Genomic DNA, 23,795 nt, shown 5'->3' on the forward strand with positions numbered 1-23,795 from the left:
GCCTGATATATGACGCAGGATAAAAGCCACATTTCCTATTTCAGCAGAGAAAAAAAAAGAAAAAAAGAAAAATGTGATTGTTGTGAGGGTTGTTGTTGAGTTTCTGGGTCGGGGAGGTTGAGGTCCTCCTCTACTCTGCCATCATCCACACCTATGACTGTACACATTAATGGGACGCAGTCGCAGCTCAAAACACACACAAATCATAATTCAGAAGAAGACATCTTGTTTAGACTCAACATTATTACATTCGCCAAGGACATAATAAAATCATCTGTGTTTATTTGTCTGTCTGTTAGCAGGATTACGTCAAAACTACTGCACAAATTTTGACAAACTTTTCACAACAGATGCATATTAGGCCATGGAAGACTCCATTACATCTTGATCCAGAGGTGATCTGGATCAAGCCTTAACCCTAACCCTACACCTGTCCCTTACCCTACCCCCCCTTAAAAACCTAACCTTAACCCTACCCCATCCCTAACAGCCTAACCTTAACTCTACCATAGTCCTGCTCCTTACCCTACCCTGCACAAACATAGGGCGATTTCAGCATACAGGAGAAATCACAATCTTCAAGACCTACTGGTGAAAAGCAGACTGGCCAAGTTACAACTCACAAGTCTCAGAACTCAGGACCAGCACTTTCACCCCTTGACTTGGGTGAAAAGCAAGAGCAACAAGCAGGTCTTTAAAATCAGACCTATCCGGGATGTCAACACCAAAAACTGCGTGTACATGATCCTGTGTGGAGAATGGGGGCACAGTATGTGGGGGATACTGGGAATACAATCAGAATGAGACTCACACAACACAAATATCATAATAAACAAAAATAATAATAAAAACCCAAACACAGATTGTAGAACATTTTCAGTGAGATTTAATGGAAAACATCAGGATCATAGGCCTACAGACACATTCTGGACTCCCAAACAGAGGAAACAAAGGGAATTCTAACCCAATTCCATGTTTTCCGCAAATCTGATTGGTTAATCATGTGAGATTTCAGACCATAAAATATCACGTGGACGATGGCAAAATATTTGATGTGTTACTGACACATCAACAATGACGCTGATAGCTGAGAGCGACAGAAACTAGTGCAGCAACAAAGATCGTGAAATGAGTGAATTTAAGTGGATTGATTGATGGATTTAACTCAATGCAGCTGACCAGATGGAGAAATCTGTGGGTCTGCTCACAGAATTTCCAGTTTGGCATGAAGACGCTGTTGCAACGGTAAGCTTTGATGAGTCGACCACACCCTTTCACAACGATTCACCAACCGAATTACTTACAGAAAAATAAACCGCGCAAACGATGGAATTGGATTACAATGAGAATAATCCTGTTGTGTCTGATGATTTGCAGACAAATTGAGTTTTACTGGTGACGCATTAAACACCATCCAGCCTGCAGGCCTGAATGATTCATAACCTAGTTCTGACATGGAGGATGACCCATGCACAACCCTGTCTGCTGTAGCTAAGGCGGGTGTGAGCACCCTCCATACAGCCCTAACCCTAAACTTAACACCTAACCCCAACCTTAACCCTGACCCTATGATCTAACACTGACCCTAACTCCTAACCTTAACTCAGAGTTTAACCTCTAACCCTAAAGGCCCTGTCAGGGGGGCGCTGGCGAGCATCCAATGGAGTAGGTCGCGTTTTGGGGAGCTCCACTGAATTTTATTATTAAATTCCTTTTTGGTGCTAACTTAACTTCAAACAGGTGCAAGCTCGATGTTTTAAGCACTTGTGCATGTTTTTTTTTGAGACTGATGGCGACCGACCTGCGAAACTTTGCTTACAAACCTAAAGGAAAGTCAACCCGAGCAGCGGCTAAAGCTAACGCAGAGGCAGCGCAGACTAACAAACAAGACGAAACAGAAACCATGGCTGACGTTAAGGCAGAAATTCTCGCAGCAATAAGAGGAGATATTTCGGAGCTACTCAGCCCGGAGTTGAAAGATATGCTGACTACCCAATTTGAGGAAATGAAAAGTGAGATAAAAGCTGTGAAAACTGAAGTCGTTGGTAACATCGCACTGCTGCGCTCAGACCTGGACTCTGTGACAGGAAAAGTTACAGACATGGAGCAAAGCCTGACAATGTGCTCCGACGACGTAGCGAACCTGCAGTCCACGGTCAGCACTCTCAAGACCGAGGTGAAACATTTACAAGAGAAGTGCATTGACATGGAAGGAAGGATGAGATGCTCAAATATCCGCATACTGAACGTCCCGGAGGAGAACGACTCGACCCCGTCCTCTGTCATGCGGCTCCTGAAAGAAGCTTTCAACATGGACCGGGAGGTTCTGACTGACCAATCACACCGTACCCCGCAGTTTCAACGAGCGATGGGAAAGCCGCGTCCGATTATTGATAAACTTCATTACTACCAGGACTGCGTCGATATACTCCGCCACGCTCGTCAGACAGGCGGCGCTCTCAAGTATCACCAGGTATCCATCTCCATCTTCCCAGATTATCCTCCCAGCGTGGCTCGGGCAAGATCCGCTTTCAACGACGTGAAGCAGCTGCTGAAGGGACGAACGGGAGTCCGTTATGGAGTTTTCCACCCTGCGAAGTTTCGCATCTCATACAACGGGACTGAAAAAGTCTTTTTAGATCCGAAGACTGCGATGGCCTTTGTTCAGAAGAACATTATTGCCCCAGATGCTGCGATTACAGAGGAAGACTATTTTTGTCTTCATTTATTTACGGTCGGTGGTGAGTAAGAGGACATTTCTTTTCCAAGAAACATTGGCTACCAATATAATAATAAGGTAAATGCTGATGTTAGATAAAAAATCTTATACCCCTTATTACCCAATGTGATTATAATGCAATTACTATCTCAGATCATGCCCCATTGTCTCTCACACTAGAAATACCTGTTTCACAAGCCTCCTACCATCCCTGGCGCATGAATAATCAATGGCTTGCAGATAATGATTTTGTAGAATTCATCTAATCTGAAATAACATTATTTTTGGAATATAACAGAACACCAGGTATGTCAACCTCGACAGTATGGGAAACATTGAAAGCTTACATTCGGGGACAAATTATATCATATTGTGCCCAAAAAAATAAAGAGCATCATAAAAACCTAAAGAGACTAACAGAAGACATTCTAAATTTAGACACACAGATAGCTAACGCCATTTCGCAGAACTTATTAAAGCAACGAATAATGCTGCAAACTGAATTTAACCTCTTGTCAACCAAACATACCATTCATTTAATAAACAGATCACAACATAAAAGTTATGAGCATGGTGAAAAGATTGGTCGCATTCTCGCACAGCAACTACGTCAAAAAACTGCATCTCTGTGTAAATAAAAGACGAACTTAATATAAAACATACAAATCATTCTCAAATTAACCAGACCTTCTACAAGTTTTACTCTAAATTATATACATCTGAATCCTTAAAAGACTCAAGTTTATTCAAGTCTTTCTTTGACAAATTAAAGCAACTATTGATGAGCAGGGAGCAGCCACTTTAGACAAGCCATTTACAGAGTCAGAATTCATTTCAGCTGTGAATTCTATGCAAAATGGTAAAAGTCCAGGCCCCGATGGATTCTCCAGTGAATTTTTTAAAACCTTCAGTAAGCAGCTAGCTCCAATTTTGCTGTCTGTGTACCAGGAAGCATTTTTATCTGGCATGCTTCCTCACACTATGCGTCAAGCAACAATTGCTCTTATTCTAAAAAAGGACAAAAACTCAGAGTGTAGCTCTTATCGACCCATCTCTTTATTAAATATAGACAGTAAACTTCTTGCAAAAATGCTTGTCCAACGCCTGGAAAATGTGATACCGATGTTAATCTCAGACGACCAGACAGGATTTATTAAAAATCATCAGTTATCTTCCAACATACGTAGGCTTTTAAAGGTTCTTTATGATCCCACTCCATCTAAGTCAACAGAGGTGATAATTGCATTTGACGCCGAAAAGGCATTTGACCGGGTGGAATGGGATTACCTTTTCTACACTTTGAGTCGTTTTGGCTTTGGACAGAAGTTTATCCACTGGATCGAAATTCTCTATTCACTCCCTATGGCAGCAGTTCGCACCAATAATAATATTTCCAAATTTTTTCAGCTCCAACGCGGCACTAGACAGGGTTGCCCTCTGTCCCCCCTTCTTTTTGCTTTAACAATAGAACTTCTGGCCATAGCCCTTCGTTGTAGTAGTGATATAAAGGGAGTGGTAAGAGGTGGCATTGAAAACAGAGTGTCACTATATGCTGATGATATGCTTTTGTATCTAAACGACCCAGTTGTAACTTTACCAAAAAGCATTGGATCTGCTTAAATTGTATGGAAAATTATCAGGTTATAAAATAAACTTGCAGAAAAGTGAACTCATGCCAGTTGGTTCTACTTATCAGCTGGCTTCGCTCCACTTACTATCTCTCCCAATTAGAATAAGTCAGTATAGAATTCAATATTTAGACATATGGGTGACTCAGAGGTTTAAAGACCTGTATCAAGCAAACTTTCTTCCACTTTTGAATAGCCTAAAAAAAGACCTGGATCGTTGGAATCTGATACCACTTTCTTTAGGAGGTAGAATAAATGTGAAAATGAATGTTGTGCCATGTTTTTTGTTTATTTTCCAATGTATTCCCTTTTTTCTAACAAAATCTTTTTTTTCCTCAATTAATAAGCTCATATCTACTTTTATTTGGAACAAAAAGACCCCCAGAATAAAAAAAGAAATATTACAACGTCACAGTTTGCAGGGTGGACTGTCCTTACCCAATTTTCAGTATTACTACTGGGCTGCTAATATAAAAAATGTATTGCACTGGATTCATTTACCTCAGGGTGACTGCGGTCCAAGGTGGTTACAACTCGAACATGGTTCATGTTCACTTGTCTCTCTAAATGCATTAGCATGTTCAAAATTACCTCCTCCAGAACCTTTGTCCTTATACAGTAATAACCCAGTGGTGAGATATACATTAAAAATATGGAACCAGTTTCATTGTGCATTTTCCCTGACAGATATGTTAAAAGACACCCCATTAGTAAGGAATAATATGTTCAAACCCTCGATAACAGATAAAGCTTTTAAACTCTGGGTCGATAATGGAGTAAAGAGGGCTAAAGATTTGTATTTGAATGGTACTTTTGTGACTTTTGAATACTTAGTAACACAGTACGGTATTCCTCGCTCACATTTTTTTTTAGATATTTCCAGCTCCGTAGTTTTATTTCAACTAATTTCAAATGTTTCCCATCACTTCCAGTAGAATCTCTATCAGATAAAATCTTCAGGAAGCCCCCCTGGCTCAAAGAAACTATTGGCAAAGTGTACTCATTAATTAGCTCAGATAATTTAAAACCCTTAGACATAGTGAAATCTAAGTGGGAAGAGGAACTAAATATAGTAATGTCTGATGATGAGTGGCAAGATGCGCTTGATGCTATACACCTATCCTCAATTTGTCAAAGACATAGTGTTATTCAATTTAAAGTAGTCCATCGTCTACATTGGTCTAAGGTCAAACTTGCTCAAATACAACATAATTTGGATGAAACGTGACCGTTGTCGTTCAGTCTGGCACTCTAACTCACATGTTCTGGAGTTGCTCAAAGCTGGCTGAATTTTGGAAGTCAATCTTTAAGTTCTTCTCACTTGTGTTAAAAACTCACATTGAACCATCCGCTGTCACAATAATCTTTGGGGTGACATCACCCAAACTGAGACTAAATGCTGAGAGTAAAGCAATGATTGCGTTTGCAACTCTGTTGGCAAGACAATTAATTCTTACAAAATGGAAGGATAAATCTCCGCCCAAATTTAAACATTGTGTTGCCGATCTCATGTATCATCTGACCTTGGAGCACATCCGTTACTCTTTACAGGGCAACTCAAAAACATTTAGGACTATTTGGCAACCAGTTTTGAGGACAGTTGGAGAAATGGACTCTGTTTTGATTGTCTGATGGTTGGGATGTGTCAGTTGTTGTAATCGGAGTCTTTTCTGTGTTGTTGTGAAGAAGAAGGATGTCTCATTGAATCTTTGAAACAACCAGGACTGTAATTGTTATGTGGGCCGCTGAAGAGGAGGTACTGCTGGCCCACCACCACCAGAGGGCGCCCTGCTTGGAGTGCGGGCTCCAAGCACGAGATGGCGCCAAACCCAGAAGAAGTGACAGCTGTCATTCATCCTCTGCACCAGCTGTCACTCGTTCATCATCATCATCACCATAAAGGCCGGACTGCAACTCCACCTCCTCGCCGAGAAATCGACTACTGAAGAGGTAATTTCTCTGCTGACTCATACGTTGAGTAATAATCTGAACTTCTGTTGCAGTCGTTTTCCTGGTGCTTTCCTTATCTGTGGGATTGGCGTTTGGTGTGACAGCGATGGCTTCGCCTCACACCCCAAACCAGATAAGTGGTTAATCAGGAGCTGCACGAGTGTGTGATTGGAGGTGGAGGTGCTCCCTCCTAACTGTGTGCAGACTGTGGATTACTGAGTGTGCGGACTCACACTCATTCATCTTGTCTCTGCTTTCTGCCAGCAGTACCAGGGTCGACAGCCGAAGACAGAGGCCACCTGGGGACTCGGGACTTGGCGGCTCCGGTGTTCTTCAGACCGTTGGTGGTGGAAGCCGTGTGGGACGCGGCTTCTCTCTCGTCGGGGGTCTTCTATCTTCGAGCCTGCCCACATGTCACCTTGTTGTGTATTATCACAACATTAAATTGTTACTTTTTGGCTTATTCATTGTCCGTTCATTTGCGCCCCCTGTTGTGGGTCCGTGCTACGACACCTTCCCAACAGGATTTCTCGGCCAATCGTCATGGATTCCGAGGGGCGTCAACCCGAGCTTGAACGGCCAATGGAAGAGCCAGGAGCGCAGGCGTCAGCGGGAGGCGTGTTGAGTGAGCTGCAGCAAATCTTAACCGCCTTCACGGCTCGGCTGGATTTAGTGGCCGAGCAGAATGTTCTCCTTAACCGGAGGGTGGAGGCTCTCACCGCCAGGGTGGAAGCACGCGATCAGGGCGCTGCTGCAGCCACTCCTCTTGCTGGTCCTGGGCCTGTAACAGACGTTCCACTGGTCGTTCAACGACCCCCCCCACCGTCCCCTGAAGCATACATAAGCCCTCCGGAACCGTACGGAGGCTGTGTTGAGACGTGCGCAGACTTCCTTATGCAGTGTTCGCTCGTCTTTTCACAGCGTCCTGTCATGTACGAGTCAGACACCAGCCGGGTGGCTTATGTTATTAGTCTGCTTCGAGGTGAGGCACGCGCCTGGGCTACGGCGCTTTGGGAGCAGAATTCACGGCTCCTAACGTCTTATGCTGGGTTTGTACGGGAGTTCAAACAAGTTTTTGACCATCCCAACAGAGGCGAGACCGCTTCGAGCGTGCTGCTGTCAATGAGACAAGGGGCGTCGCAGCGCAGCCGAGTATGCAGTCGACTTCCGCATCGCGGCAGCGAGGTCCAGCTGGAATAACGTTGCGCTCCGCGCCGCCTTCATAAATGGACTGTCTCCGGTCCTGAAGGAGCACCTGCTGGCTAAGGAGGAACCGCAGGATTTTGACGGGCTTGTCGATTTGGTTATACGCTTAGACAACCGTTTGAATGAGCATCGTCGGGAACAGGCCGGGGGGCGTGACCGGGCACGAGCCGTCCCTCCCCCTTCCGGTTCCGAAAGGGTGACGTCGTCCCCAAGCTTCACTGCCAGAGAGCTCCGTGTGGCTACAGCTCCCCCTGCTGAGGAGGCTATGGACACGAGCAGGGCCAAAGTAAAAACAAACGTCAGACAAAGGAGGCTGGCCCACGGGGAGTGTTTTGTCTGCGGCTCTTGTGAGTATACGCAGAAGGACTGCACCAAAACGGTCAAACTACAATGCCCGTCCTTAGAAACTGGGCTAAGGGTGGGTCATAACACGCACGCGGGGAAATCCCGCAAATCAGCACGAATCCCAGTGACAATCCTTTGTGGGGCTCTAACCCTTCACGCCCCAGCACTGGTAGACACGGGGTCGGAAGGGAATCTGCTGGATAGCAGATGGCCAAAGGAAGTAGGGCTCCCCCTGGTGGCTCTGCCGGCACCATTGCAGGTGCGAGCACTAGATGGCACCCTGCTTCCATTAATCACACATCAGACACAGCCAGTGACTTTGGTTGTGTCTGGAAATCACAGGGAGGAGATAGTGTTCCATGTAACACCTTCTACCTCCCGAGTGATTTGGGGATTTCCATGGATGGTGAAGCACAATCCCCGGATAGATTGGCCGTCCGGGGTTGTGACGCAGTGGAGCGAAACCTGCCACCGGGAGTGTTTAGGATCCTCGGTTCCTCCCGGCACGACGGCTAATGAGGAGGTTAAAGTGCCCCCCAATCTATCGGCGGTGCCAAAGGAGTACCACGATCTTGCTGACGTTTTCAGCAAAGATCTGGCGCTCACTCTTCCCCCGCACCGACCGTACAATTGTGCCATCGATTTGGTCCCGGGCGCTGAGTACCCGTCCAGTAGGTTGTACAACCTCTCACGTCCGGAACGCGAATCAATGGAGACCTACATCCGGGACTCTTTAGCTGCCGGGCTGATCCGGAACTCCACCTCCCCGATGGGTGCTGGTTTCTTTTTTGTGAGCAAAAAGGACGGCGGACTCCGTCCATGCATTGATTACAGAGGGCTGAACGAGATCACGGTTCGCAACCGATACACGTTACCTCTGTTGGATTCAGTGTTCACGCCCCTGCATGGAGCCCAAATTTTCACTAAATTGGATCTTAGAAACGCGTACCACCTGGTTCGGATCCGGAAGGGAGACGAATGGAAGACGGCATTTAACACCCCATTAGGTCACTTTGAGTACCTGGTCATGCCGTTCGGCCTCACTAACGCCCCCGCGACGTTCCAAGCTTTGGTAAATGACGTCTTGCGGGACTTCCTGCATCGGTTCGTCTTCGTATATCTGGACGATATACTCATCTTTTCCCCGGACCCTGAGACCCATGTCCAGCATGTACGTCAGGTCCTACAGCGGTTGTTAGAGAACCGGCTGTTTGTGAAGGGCGAGAAGTGCGAGTTCCACCGCACTTCTTTGTCCTTCTTGGGGTTCATCATCTCCTCCAACTCCGTCGCCCCTGATCCGGCCAAGGTTGCGGCGGTGACAGATTGGCCCCAACCAACAAGCTGCAGGAAATTGCAGCAGTTCCTCGGCTTTGCAAATTTCTACAGGAGGTTCATTAAAGGCTACAGTCAGGTAGTTAGCCCCCTGACTGCCCTGACCTCCACCAAGGTCCCCTTCACCTGGTCGGATCGGTGCGAAGCCGCGTTCCAGGAGTTGAAACGCCGGTTCTCGACTGCACCAGTTCTGGTGCAACCTGATCCTGATCGCCAGTACATAGTGGAAGTGGACGCCTCTGACTCAGGGATAGGAGCCGTGCTGTCCCAGAGCGTGGAGGCTGATAAGGTTCTCCATCCTTGTGCCTATTTTTCCCGCAGGTTGACCCCAGCTGAACAGAACTATGACGTCGGCAATCGGGAGCTCCTCGCGGTGAAGGAGGCTCTTGAAGAGTGGAGACACCTGCTGGAGGGGGCGTCGTTGCCTTTCACGGTTTTCACGGACCATCGGAACCTGGAGTACATCCGGACCGCCAAGCGGCTGAACCCCAGGCAAGACCGCTGGTCTCTGTTCTTCGGGCGCTTTGACTTCCGGATCACGTACCGCCACGGGACCAAAAACCAGAAATCGGATGCATTGTCCCGGGTGCACGAAGAAGAAGCCAAAGCGGGGCTGTCGAACCCCACCGAGACCATCATCCCCGAGTCCATTATCGTGGCCTCCCTCACCTGGGACGTGGAGAAGACCATCCGGGAGGCCCTGGCAAGGAGCCCGGACCCGGGGACCGGCCCCAAGAACAGAATGTACGTCCCACCAGAGGCAAGAGCTGCCGTATTGGACTTCTGTCACGGGTCCAAGCTCTCCTATCATCCCGGAGTGCGCAGGACCGTGGCAGAAGTCCAGCAGCGCTTCTGGTGGGCATCCCTGGAAACCGACGTCCGGAACTACGTCCAGGCCTGTACCATCTGCGCCAGGGGCAAGGCAGACCATCGGAGGACCTCGGGACTCCTCCAACCCCTGCCGGTGCCTCATCGCCCCTGGTCTCACATCGGCCTGGACTTCATCACGGGCCTCCCGCCATCCCAGGGCAACACCGTTATTCTGACGATAGTGGACCAGTTCTCCAAGGCGGCCCACTTCGTGGCCCTCCCGAAGCTCCCGACGGCCCAGGAGACGGCAGACCTCCTGGTCAATCAATCAATCAATTTTTTTATATAGCGCCAAATCACAACAAACAGTTGCCCCAAGGCGCTTTATATTGTAAGGCAAGGCCATACAATAATTATGTAAAACCCCAACGGTCAAAACGACCCCCTGTGAGCAAGCACTTGGCTACAGTGGGAAGGAAAAACTCCCTTTTAACAGGAAGAAACCTCCAGCAGAACCAGGCTCAGGGAGGGGCAGTCTTCTGCTGGGACTGGTTGGGGCTGAGGGAGAGAACCAGGAAAAAGACATGCTGTGGAGGGGAGCAGAGATCAATCACTAATGATTAAATGCAGAGTGGTGCATACAGAGCAAAAAGAGAAAGAAACAGTGCATCATGGGAACCCCCCAGCAGTCTACGTCTATAGCAGCATAACTAAGGGATGGTTCAGGGTCACCTGATCCAGCCCTAACTATAAGCTTTAGCAAAAAGGAAAGTTTTAAGCCTAATCTTAAAAGTAGAGAGGGTGTCTGTCTCCCTGATCTGAATTGGGAGCTGGTTCCACAGGAGAGGAGCCTGAAAGCTGAAGGCTCTGCCTCCCATTCTACTCTTACAAACCCTAGGAACTACAAGTAAGCCTGCAGTCTGAGAGCGAAGCGCTCTATTGGGGTGATATGGTACTACGAGGTCCCTAAGATAAGAGTGGTCCACCACATCATGCGGCTGCATGGGATACCATCGGACATTGTATCAGATTGTGGTCCCCAGTTCTCTTCGTAGGTGTGGAAGAGTTTCTGTAAGGAGCTGGGGGCCACCGTGAGTCTCTCGTCCGGGTACCACCCCCAGACAAACGGCCAGGCAGAGCGGGCTAACCAGGAGTTGGAACAGGCCCTTCGCTGCGTCACCTCCGCGCACCCCGGCGGCCTGGAGTCACCATCTGGCCTGGATCGAGTATGCCCATAACAGCCAAGTCTCGTCTGCTACCGGCCTCTCCCCTTTTGAGGCATGTTTGGGGTACCAGCCCCCACTGTTCCCACTGGTGGAGGGAGAGGTCGGTGTGCCCTCGGTCCAGGCCCACCTCAGGAGGTGCCGCCGGGTGTGGCGGACCGCCCACTCTGCCCTGTTAAAGGCCCGGACGAGGGCCAAGACCCATGCGGACCGCCGGCATTCCCCGGCCCCCACATACCAGCCCGGGCAGGAGGTGTGGCTCTCGACCAAGGACATCCCTCTCCGTGTTGACTCCCCAAAACTGAAGGACAGGTTCATCGGACCATTTCGTATCCTCAAGATCATCAACCCGGCCGCAGTGAAGCTCCAACTCCCGGCTTCACTGCGGATTCACCCTGTGTTTCATGTGTCCCGTCTTAAACCACACCACACCTCGCCCCTCTGTGCTCCGGGACCTACACCGCCTCCTGCCCGGCTCATTGACGGGGAGCCTGCCTGGACAGTCCGCAGGCTCCTGGACGTCCGTCGTAAGGGCCGGGGGTTCCAATATCTGGTGGACTGGGAGGGGTATGGACCTGAAGAACGCTCCTGGGTGAAGAGGAGCTTCATCCTGGACCCGGCCCTCCTGGCCGATTTTTACACGAGACATCCGGACAAGCCTGGTCGGACGCCAGGAGGCGCCCGTTGAGGGGGGGGGGTCCTGTTATGTGGGCCGCTGAAGAGGAGGTACTGCTGGCCCACCACCACCAGAGGGCGCCCTGCTTGGAGTGCGGGCTCCAAGCACGAGAGGGCGCCAGACCCAGAAGAAGTGACAGCTGTCATTCATCCTCTGCACCAGCTGTCACTCATTCATCATCATCATCATCACCATAAAGGCCGGACTGCAACTCCACCTCCTCGCCGAGAAATCGACTACTGAAGAGGTAATTTCTCTGCTGACTCATACGTTGAGTAATAATCTGAACTTCTGTTGCAGTCGTTTTCCTGGTGCTTTCCTTATCTGTGGGATTGGCGTTTGGTGTGACAACGACGGCTTCGCCTCACACCCCAAACCAGATAAGTGGTTAATCAGGAGCTGCACGAGTGTGTGATTGGAGGTGGAGGTGCTCCCTCCTAACTGTGTGCAGACTGTGGATTACTGAGTGTGCGGACTCACACTCATTCATCTTGTCTCTGCTTTCTGCCAGCAGTACCAGGGTCGACAGCCGAAGACAGAGGCCACCTGGGGACTCGGGACTTGGCGGCTCCGGTGTTCTTCAGACCGTTGGTGGTGGAAGCCGTGTGGGACGCGGCTTCTCTCTGGTCGGGGGTCTTCTATCTTCGAGCCTGCCCACACGTCACCTGGTGTTAATTGACTTTGCAGATTTTGTGTATTTAGTTGTGTATTATCACAACATTAAATTGTTACTTTTTGGCTTATTCACTGTCCGTTCATTTGCGCCCCCTGTTGTGGGTCCGTGCTACGACACCTTCCCAACAGTAATGATAATTTTTATTTATTTAAATTTTTCACCCTATCGTTCTATTTGTCTGTTTGCGTATCTGTTTTCAAAATTATTTAGTGTATTTATTTATTTATTTTTTGCTTTGGTTTGTCTGCTGTCTTATTGCAGATCAATATATATATTTTTTTGTTTGTTTGTTTGTAAATCACTGGTGCACTGGGGAGGGGGGTTGTTCTTTTGTTCTTCTGTTTTTATTCATTATAAGAAAAACACAATAAAAAGAATTTTCTAAAGGCCCTGTCACATCTTGACAACTTAGCCAGCGTATGACAACTGTATTAAAAAACGCTGGCATAAGTCAAATAAGTTAATAAGTTTTTTATGGGTTAAGAGCATGTTGAAACACGCTGAAGCTCGCTAATGTATGTCCTAATAAACTGAGCTCCTCAAAAAATTTGTTAGACGTGTGCCAGCGTGCATCAGAGTTTTTAAATACAGTTGGCATACGCAGGTTAAATCGTCAAGGTGTGACATGGCCATAATCTCTAAATCTAACCCTGACCTTAACCTCTAACCATAACCTCAATAACCCCAACCACAGCCCTAACCCTAACACCTAGCCCTAACCTTAATCCTGACAATGACCCTAACCCCTAATCCTCACCACCAGCTCTAACCTCAATCCCTAACTCCTTTGTAATTCCAACCAGTTTCCACACACTCACCATTGTGCAACACTGGATGGGGATCAAGTCATTTTCCCCTACCCTACCCCAACCCCTAACAGCCCAACCTTAACCCTACCCCTACTCCACCGCTAACCCCAACAACCTGACTTTAATCCCAACCCTACTTTAGACCACCTCTAACTCTATTCCTAACCCTACACCCAACTCCAACCCAACTCTGAATTGGGGAAAATTTTATTGTGCCATGACATATCAAACATGACAGTACCTGCTGGATTCCTGCTCAGACTGGGTGAACTTGGCGTTGGGCGGCCCATGTGATGCTGGTTTGACCTTGAGTGATGGCGGTCAGTAGTCTGTTTAACGCGAGTTCTTCCTCATCGTACTTAACTACAGTTTGACTGATGATTACGAAATGAAACAGTAATATTAAGTGTTGGGAATTTTATCACATTTTACTGAGAATCTGGTAACCTTTTCAAATTCAAATTTTATTAATTTGTATAGCGCCAATTCACAATGTGGTCGCCTCAAGGCGCTTCACACAACACAAAAAAAACAAAGCAACATCAATCAAAAGATTAAAAAATAAAAGGATAAAAACATAAAAGATAAAAACAATAAAATAAGACACGTACAACCCCTGGCAAAAATTATGGAATCACCGGCCTCGGAGGATGTTCATTCAGTTGTTTAATTTTGTAGAAAAAAAAGCAGATCACAGACACGACACAAAACTAAAGTAATTTCAAATAGCAACTTTCTGGCTTTAAGAAACACTATAAGAAATAAGGAAAAAAAACTGTGGCAGTCAATAACGCTTACTTTTTTAGACCAAGCAGAGAGAAAAAAAAATATGGAATCACTCAATTCTGAGGAAAAAATGATAGAATCATGAAAAACAAAAGAACGCTCCAACACATCATTACTATTTTGTTGCACCACCTCTGGCTTTTATAACAGCTTGCAGTCTCTGAGGCATGGACTTAATGAGTGACAAACAGTACTCTTCATCAATCTGGCTCCAACTTTCTCTGATTGCTGTTTCCAGATCAGCTTTGCAGGTTGGAGCCTTGTCATGGACCATTTTCTTCAACTTCCACCAAAGATTTTCAATTGGATTAAGATCTGGACTACTTGCAGGCCATGACATTGACCCTATGTGTCTTTTTGCAAGGAATGTTTTCACAGTTTTTGCTCTATGGCAAGATGCATTATCATCTTGAAAAACGATTTCATCATCCCCAAACATCCTTTCAATTGATGGGATAAGAAAAGTGTCCAAAATATCAACGTAGACTTGTGCATTTATTGATGATGTAATGACAGCCATCTCCCCAGTGCCTTTACCTGACATGCAGCCCCATATCATCAATGACTGTGGAAATTTACGTTCTCTTCAGGCAGTCATCTTTATAAATCTTATTAGAACGGCACCAAACAAAAGTTCCAGCATCATCACCTTGCCCAATGCAGATTCGAGATTCATCACTGAATATGACTTTCATCCAGTCATCCACAGTCCACGATTGCTTTTCCTTAGCCCACTGTAAACTTGTTTTTTCTGTTTAGGTGTTAATGATGGCTTTCGTTTAGCTTTTCTGTATGTAAATCCCATTTCCTTTAGGCGGTTTCTTACAGTTCGGTCACAGACGTTGACTCCAGTTTCCTCCCATTCGTTCCTCATTTGTTTTGTTGTGCATTTTCGATTTTTGAGACATATTGCTTTAAGTTTTCTGTCTTGACGCTTTTATGTCTTCCTTGGTCTACCAGTATGTTTGCCTTTAACAATCTTCCCATGTTGTTTGTATTTGGTCCAGAGTTTAGACACAGCTGACTGTGAACAACCGACATCTTTAGCAACATCTTTTAAGAGTTTGATAATCCTCTCCTTTGTTTCAGTTGACATCTCTCGTGTTGGAGCCATGATTCATGTCAGTCCACTTGGTGCAACAGCTCTCCAAGGTGTGATCACTCCTTTTTAGATGCAGACTAACGAGCAGATCTGATTTGATGCAGGTGTTAGTTTTGGGGATGAAAATTTACAGGGTGATTCCATAATTTATTCCTCAGAAGTGAGTGAGTCCATATTTTTTTCCCTCTGCTTGGTCTAAAAAAGTAACCGTTACTGACTGCCACAATTTTTTTCTTGATTTCTTATAGTGTTTCTTAAAGCCAGAAAGTTGCCATTTGAAATGACTTTAGTTTTGTGTCATGTCTGTGAACAGCTTTTTTTCTACAAAATTAAACAACTGAATGAACATCCTCCGAGGCCGGTGATTCCATAATTTTTGCCAGGGGTTGTATTACAATTTGAAAACAAATGCACCCGAACGTGATGACGGCTGAAATTGCTAAATGTTAACTTTTAACATTGAAAATGCCATAGACATGCTAACGCGTTAGCATCGCTCCCGTTTTTAAGTTATAAAATACATCTATCAACTGTTTCAGAAGACCATAACAGGTCGGTTTAACATAGAAAAGGTAAATAATACTCACAGACGTATGCTCTTTAGGGTTTTAACGGGGGAAAATTAAGCGAAAGAAATAAACGAACCAATTGACCGAAGCATTGCTTCAATCTGCGAACCACGCTTCGATTGGTTCAAGGTTCAAAGCAAAGCCGCGCTGCAGAAAAGTTGATTAAGGACCCGCTGCAGGGTCTGTAATCAATGTAGAGAAATGATCATTTTCCTGACAAACACCCGCCAAAACAATGGCCACTCTGAAGGACCGATAACAGAATCGTTAAGCACAAAGCTTATTGATGTCGGTGGATCGAATCATTTCTTAACGATACCCGAAAGGAACCGGTTCTCGATACCCATCCCTAGCCATTTGTATTGGAAAGGCACCAATCTACTGGAGGAATTGGCACGATCACAAAATATCCACACTGGGAAATCTTTATAAGGATGGGGGTATTAATGTCATATAATGAAATATTACAAAAATACTCTCTGACGGGTAAAGGACACTTTTGGAAATATCTTCAGATAAGGAATTGTGTAAAGCCACTGCCTCAGTCTTCGGATGCCAATCCCATTTTGGACTATTTGAATCTCCCACCTCATCATCATCGACCCTCAACATTCTACAGGAGAATCAACTCAGCACTCAGTGATGGCTGTAAAGCTTTGAAAGTTTTATGGGAGAAAGACATTGGAACTGTGTTAAAAGATGAAGAGTGGTTTAAAATTATATCTGAAAATGGAAAATCTGTAAGAGAATGTAGAGGTAGATCTACACAATATAAAATACTTCAGAGATACTACTGGACTCCAACAAAGCTGCATAGACTGGGCCTTATGAATAATCCGTTATGCTGGAAATGCTGTAATGAGGCTGGGACTCTTATGCACGGTCTGTGGGAGTGTAGAGTTATAAAACCCTTCTGGTTAAAGGTGGTGCAAATTCTTAGTGATTGGCTGGGGAAGCCCTTACCTTTTTGTCCCAGATTATGTTTATTGGGGGATAGAGCATAGATACCTAACATTTCTGCTGGGAAATTCTCAGTCATCATGGTAGGGGTCTCAGTAGCTGCTAAAGTTATTCTAACCCACTGGAAAATACAGACCGCTCCAGAAGTAAAGAATGGGCCAATAAGATGACAAAAATGGCTTCTTATGAGTGCATGCTCAACAAGCTTAAAAACAAGGACAAAAATCAGTATGGGATCATTTCTGGTCATACATCACGATAAATAATTCTTAGATAGGAATATAACCCTAATAATAGGTTAAATATGCTTTAATGTGGTGGTTACTGATGCCTGAGAGGTTTATATAATGATGTACTTCTTTGTGCTTACCTGCACTGTTTTTGAGTTACAACTCCGGTTCCAACTGACTCTTGGTTTTTTGTTTTTCTTGTGTGTATTTCTCATGTAAACATGAGGTCTGTAATATTGTATTTGCCATGTACCAACTGAAACACTAATAAATACTTGAATTATAAAAAGAAATCATGGAGGGGTCTGAAATTTTAATCTTCGGTGCACGTCCACTGTGAGAGACATAATCTAAAAAAAAATAAATAAAAAATAAAAATCCGGAAATCACAATGTATGATTTTTTTAATAATTTATTTGTATGTTACTGCTGCAAATAAGTATTTGACCCCCTACCAACCAGTAAGAATTCTGGCTCTCACAGACCTGTTAATTTTTCTTTAAGAAGCCCTCTTAGTCTGCACTCTTTACCTGTATTAACTGCACCTGTTTGAACTCGTTACCTGTATAAAAGACACCTGTTCACACAATCAATTACACTCCAACCTGTCCACCATAGCCAAGACCAAAGAGCTGTCTAAGGACACCAGGGACAAAACTGTAGACCTGCACAAGGCTGGGATGGACTACAGGACAACAGGCAAGCAGCTTGGTAGAAGACAACAACTGTTATGATTATTTATTAGAAAGTGGAAGAAACACAAGATGACTGTCAAGCTCCCTCGGTCTGGGATTCCATGCAAGATCTCACTTTGTGGGGTAAGGATGACTCTGAGAAAGCTCAGAACTACACAGGAGGACCTGGTCAATGACCTGAAGAGAGCTGGGACCAGAGTTACAAAGATTACATTAGTAACACATGATGCTGTCATGGTTTAAAATCCTGCAGGGCAGCAAGGTCCCCCTGCTCAAGCCAGCACATGTCCAGGCCCGTTTGAAGTTCACCAGTGACCATGTGGATGATCCAGAGGAGGCATGGGAGAAGGTCATGTGGTCAGATGAGACCAGAATAGAGCTTTTTGGAATCAACTCCACCGACGTCCGGAACTACGTCCAGGCCTGTACCATCTGCGCCAGGGGCAAGGCAGACCATCGGAGGACCTCGGGACTCCTCCAACCCCTGCCGGTGCCTCATCGCCCCTGGTCTCACATCGGCCTGGACTTCATCACGGGCCTCCCGCCATCCCAGGGCAACACCGTTATTCTGACGATAGTGGACCAGTTCTCCAAGGCGGCCCACTTCGTGGCCCTCCCGAAGCTCCCGACGGCCCAGGAGACGGCAGACCTCCTGGTCAATCAATCAATCAATTTTTTTATATAGCGCCAAATCACAACAAACAGTTGCCCCAAGGCGCTTTATATTGTAAGGCAAGGCCATACAATAATTATGTAAAACCCCAACGGTCAAAACGACCCCCTGTGAGCAAGCACTTGGCTACAGTGGGAAGGAAAAACTCCCTTTTAACAGGAAGAAACCTCCAGCAGAACCAGGCTCAGGGAGGGGCAGTCTTCTGCTGGGACTGGTTGGGGCTGAGGGAGAGAACCAGGAAAAAGACATGCTGTGGAGGGGAGCAGAGATCAATCACTAATGATTAAATGCAGAGTGGTGCATACAGAGCAAAAAGAGAAAGAAACAGTGCATCATGGGAACCCCCCAGCAGTCTACGTCTATAGCAGCATAACTAAGGGATGGTTCAGGGTCACCTGATCCAGCCCTAACTATAAGCTTTAGCAAAAAGGAAAGTTTTAAGCCTAATCTTAAAAGTAGAGAGGGTGTCTGTCTCCCTGATCTGAATTGGGAGCTGGTTCCACAGGAGAGGAGCCTGAAAGCTGAAGGCTCTGCCTCCCATTCTACTCTTACAAACCCTAGGAACTACAAGTAAGCCTGCAGTCTGAGAGCGAAGCGCTCTATTGGGGTGATATGGTACTACGAGGTCCCTAAGATAAGAGTGGTCCACCACATCATGCGGCTGCATGGGATACCATCGGACATTGTATCAGATTGTGGTCCCCAGTTCTCTTCGTAGGTGTGGAAGAGTTTCTGTAAGGAGCTGGGGGCCACCGTGAGTCTCTCGTCCGGGTACCACCCCCAGACAAACGGCCAGGCAGAGCGGGCTAACCAGGAGTTGGAACAGGCCCTTCGCTGCGTCACCTCCGCGCACCCGGCGGCCTGGAGTCACCATCTGGCCTGGATCGAGTATGCCCATAACAGCCAAGTCTCGTCTGCTACCGGCCTCTCCCCTTTTGAGGCATGTTTGGGGTACCAGCCCCCACTGTTCCCACTGGTGGAGGGAGAGGTCGGTGTGCCCTCGGTCCAGGCCCACCTCAGGAGGTGCCGCCGGGTGTGGCGGACCGCCCACTCTGCCCTGTTAAAGGCCCGGACGAGGGCCAAGACCCATGCGGACCGCCGGCATTCCCCGGCCCCCACATACCAGCCCGGGCAGGAGGTGTGGCTCTCGACCAAGGACATCCCTCTCCGTGTTGACTCCCCAAAACTGAAGGACAGGTTCATCGGACCATTTCGTATCCTCAAGATCATCAACCCGGCCGCAGTGAAGCTCCAACTCCCGGCTTCACTGCGGATTCACCCTGTGTTTCATGTGTCCCGTCTTAAACCACACCACACCTCGCCCCTCTGTGCTCCGGGACCTACACCGCCTCCTGCCCGGCTCATTGACGGGGAGCCTGCCTGGACAGTCCGCAGGCTCCTGGACGTCCGTCGTAAGGGCCGGGGGTTCCAATATCTGGTGGACTGGGAGGGGTATGGACCTGAAGAACGCTCCTGGGTGAAGAGGAGCTTCATCCTGGACCCGGCCCTCCTGGCCGATTTTTACACGAGACATCCGGACAAGCCTGGTCGGACGCCAGGAGGCGCCCGTTGAGGGGGGGGGGTCCTGTTATGTGGGCCGCTGAAGAGGAGGTACTGCTGGCCCACCACCACCAGAGGGCGCCCTGCTTGGAGTGCGGGCTCCAAGCACGAGAGGGCGCCAGACCCAGAAGAAGTGACAGCTGTCATTCATCCTCTGCACCAGCTGTCACTCATTCATCATCATCATCATCACCATAAAGGCCGGACTGCAACTCCACCTCCTCGCCGAGAAATCGACTACTGAAGAGGTAATTTCTCTGCTGACTCATACGTTGAGTAATAATCTGAACTTCTGTTGCAGTCGTTTTCCTGGTGCTTTCCTTATCTGTGGGATTGGCGTTTGGTGTGACAACGACGGCTTCGCCTCACACCCCAAACCAGATAAGTGGTTAATCAGGAGCTGCACGAGTGTGTGATTGGAGGTGGAGGTGCTCCCTCCTAACTGTGTGCAGACTGTGGATTACTGAGTGTGCGGACTCACACTCATTCATCTTGTCTCTGCTTTCTGCCAGCAGTACCAGGGTCGACAGCCGAAGACAGAGGCCACCTGGGGACTCGGGACTTGGCGGCTCCGGTGTTCTTCAGACCGTTGGTGGTGGAAGCCGTGTGGGACGCGGCTTCTCTCTGGTCGGGGGTCTTCTATCTTCGAGCCTGCCCACACGTCACCTGGTGTTAATTGACTTTGCAGATTTTGTGTATTTAGTTGTGTATTATCACAACATTAAATTGTTACTTTTTGGCTTATTCACTGTCCGTTCATTTGCGCCCCCTGTTGTGGGTCCGTGCTACGACACCTTCCCAACAGTAATGATAATTTTTATTTATTTAAATTTTTCACCCTATCGTTCTATTTGTCTGTTTGCGTATCTGTTTTCAAAATTATTTAGTGTATTTATTTATTTATTTTTTGCTTTGGTTTGTCTGCTGTCTTATTGCAGATCAATATATATATTTTTTTGTTTGTTTGTTTGTAAATCACTGGTGCACTGGGGAGGGGGGTTGTTCTTTTGTTCTTCTGTTTTTATTCATTATAAGAAAAACACAATAAAAAGAATTTTCTAAAGGCCCTGTCACATCTTGACAACTTAGCCAGCGTATGACAACTGTATTAAAAAACGCTGGCATAAGTCAAATAAGTTAATAAGTTTTTTATGGGTTAAGAGCATGTTGAAACACGCTGAAGCTCGCTAATGTATGTCCTAATAAACTGAGCTCCTCAAAAAATTTGTTAGACGTGTGCCAGCGTGCATCAGAGTTTTTAAATACAGTTGGCATACGCAGGTTAAATCGTCAAGGTGTGACATGGCCATAATCTCTAAATCTAACCCTGACCTTAACCTCTAACCATAACCTCAATAACCCCAACCACAGCCCTAACCCTAACACCTAGCCCTAACCTTAATCCTGACAATGACCCTAACCCCTAATCCTCACCACCAGCTCTAACCTCAATCCCTAACTCCTTTGTAATTCCAACCAGTTTCCACACACTCACCATTGTGCAACACTGGATGGGGATCAAGTCATTTTCCCCTACCCTACCCCAACCCCTAACAGCCCAACCTTAACCCTACCCCTACTCCACCGCTAACCCCAACAACCTGACTTTAATCCCAACCCTACTTTAGACCACCTCTAACTCTATTCCTAACCCTACACCCAACTCCAACCCAACTCTGAATTGGGGAAAATTTTATTGTGCCATGACATATCAAACATGACAGTACCTGCTGGATTCCTGCTCAGACTGGGTGAACTTGGCGTTGGGCGGCCCATGTGATGCTGGTTTGACCTTGAGTGATGGCGGTCAGTAGTCTGTTTAACGCGAGTTCTTCCTCATCGTACTTAACTACAGTTTGACTGATGATTACGAAATGAAACAGTAATATTAAGTGTTGGGAATTTTATCACATTTTACTGAGAATCTGGTAACCTTTTCAAATTCAAATTTTATTAATTTGTATAGCGCCAATTCACAATGTGGTCGCCTCAAGGCGCTTCACACAACACAAAAAAAACAAAGCAACATCAATCAAAAGATTAAAAAATAAAAGGATAAAAACATAAAAGATAAAAACAATAAAATAAGACACGTACAACCCCTGGCAAAAATTATGGAATCACCGGCCTCGGAGGATGTTCATTCAGTTGTTTAATTTTGTAGAAAAAAAAGCAGATCACAGACACGACACAAAACTAAAGTAATTTCAAATAGCAACTTTCTGGCTTTAAGAAACACTATAAGAAATAAGGAAAAAAAACTGTGGCAGTCAATAACGCTTACTTTTTTAGACCAAGCAGAGAGAAAAAAAAATATGGAATCACTCAATTCTGAGGAAAAAAATGATAGAATCATGAAAAACAAAAGAACGCTCCAACACATCATTACTATTTTGTTGCACCACCTCTGGCTTTTATAACAGCTTGCAGTCTCTGAGGCATGGACTTAATGAGTGACAAACAGTACTCTTCATCAATCTGGCTCCAACTTTCTCTGATTGCTGTTTCCAGATCAGCTTTGCAGGTTGGAGCCTTGTCATGGACCATTTTCTTCAACTTCCACCAAAGATTTTCAATTGGATTAAGATCTGGACTACTTGCAGGCCATGACATTGACCCTATGTGTCTTTTTGCAAGGAATGTTTTCACAGTTTTTGCTCTATGGCAAGATGCATTATCATCTTGAAAAACGATTTCATCATCCCCAAACATCCTTTCAATTGATGGGATAAGAAAAGTGTCCAAAATATCAACGTAGACTTGTGCATTTATTGATGATGTAATGACAGCCATCTCCCCAGTGCCTTTACCTGACATGCAGCCCCATATCATCAATGACTGTGGAAATTTACGTTCTCTTCAGGCAGTCATCTTTATAAATCTTATTAGAACGGCACCAAACAAAAGTTCCAGCATCATCACCTTGCCCAATGCAGATTCGAGATTCATCACTGAATATGACTTTCATCCAGTCATCCACAGTCCACGATTGCTTTTCCTTAGCCCACTGTAAACTTGTTTTTTCTGTTTAGGTGTTAATGATGGCTTTCGTTTAGCTTTTCTGTATGTAAATCCCATTTCCTTTAGGCGGTTTCTTACAGTTCGGTCACAGACGTTGACTCCAGTTTCCTCCCATTCGTTCCTCATTTGTTTTGTTGTGCATTTTCGATTTTTGAGACATATTGCTTTAAGTTTTCTGTCTTGACGCTTTTATGTCTTCCTTGGTCTACCAGTATGTTTGCCTTTAACAATCTTCCCATGTTGTTTGTATTTGGTCCAGAGTTTAGACACAGCTGACTGTGAACAACCGACATCTTTAGCAACATCTTTTAAGAGTTTGATAATCCTCTCCTTTGTTTCAGTTGACATCTCTCGTGTTGGAGCCATGATTCATGTCAGTCCACTTGGTGCAACAGCTCTCCAAGGTGTGATCACTCCTTTTTAGATGCAGACTAACGAGCAGATCTGATTTGATGCAGGTGTTAGTTTTGGGGATGAAAATTTACAGGGTGATTCCATAATTTATTCCTCAGAAGTGAGTGAGTCCATATTTTTTTCCCTCTGCTTGGTCTAAAAAAGTAACCGTTACTGACTGCCACAATTTTTTTCTTGATTTCTTATAGTGTTTCTTAAAGCCAGAAAGTTGCCATTTGAAATGACTTTAGTTTTGTGTCATGTCTGTGAACAGCTTTTTTTCTACAAAATTAAACAACTGAATGAACATCCTCCGAGGCCGGTGATTCCATAATTTTTGCCAGGGGTTGTATTACAATTTGAAAACAAATGCACCCGAACGTGATGACGGCTGAAATTGCTAAATGTTAACTTTTAACATTGAAAATGCCA

General features: G+C 46.0%; 1 protein-coding gene and 1 long non-coding RNA gene across 8 annotated transcripts in view; both read right to left on the bottom strand.

Moving 5' to 3' along the window:
* The window catches only part of nfic (nuclear factor I/C), a 152,780-nt gene that overhangs the window by 102,621 nt on the left and 26,364 nt on the right, over positions 1 to 23,795 (bottom strand). The window lies entirely within an intron of this gene.
* On the bottom strand, positions 974 to 18,138 carry LOC117518927. Its single transcript, XR_004563119.1, has 3 exons — positions 18,129 to 18,138; positions 10,893 to 10,903; positions 974 to 1,060 (listed from the first exon to the last, which is right to left on the bottom strand). It is a non-coding gene; the product is annotated as an uncharacterized LOC117518927 (long non-coding RNA).

This window comes from Thalassophryne amazonica, chromosome 10, assembly GCF_902500255.1.
Source record: "Thalassophryne amazonica chromosome 10, fThaAma1.1, whole genome shotgun sequence".
In the NCBI taxonomy this organism is placed as follows: domain Eukaryota; kingdom Metazoa; phylum Chordata; class Actinopteri; order Batrachoidiformes; family Batrachoididae; genus Thalassophryne; species Thalassophryne amazonica.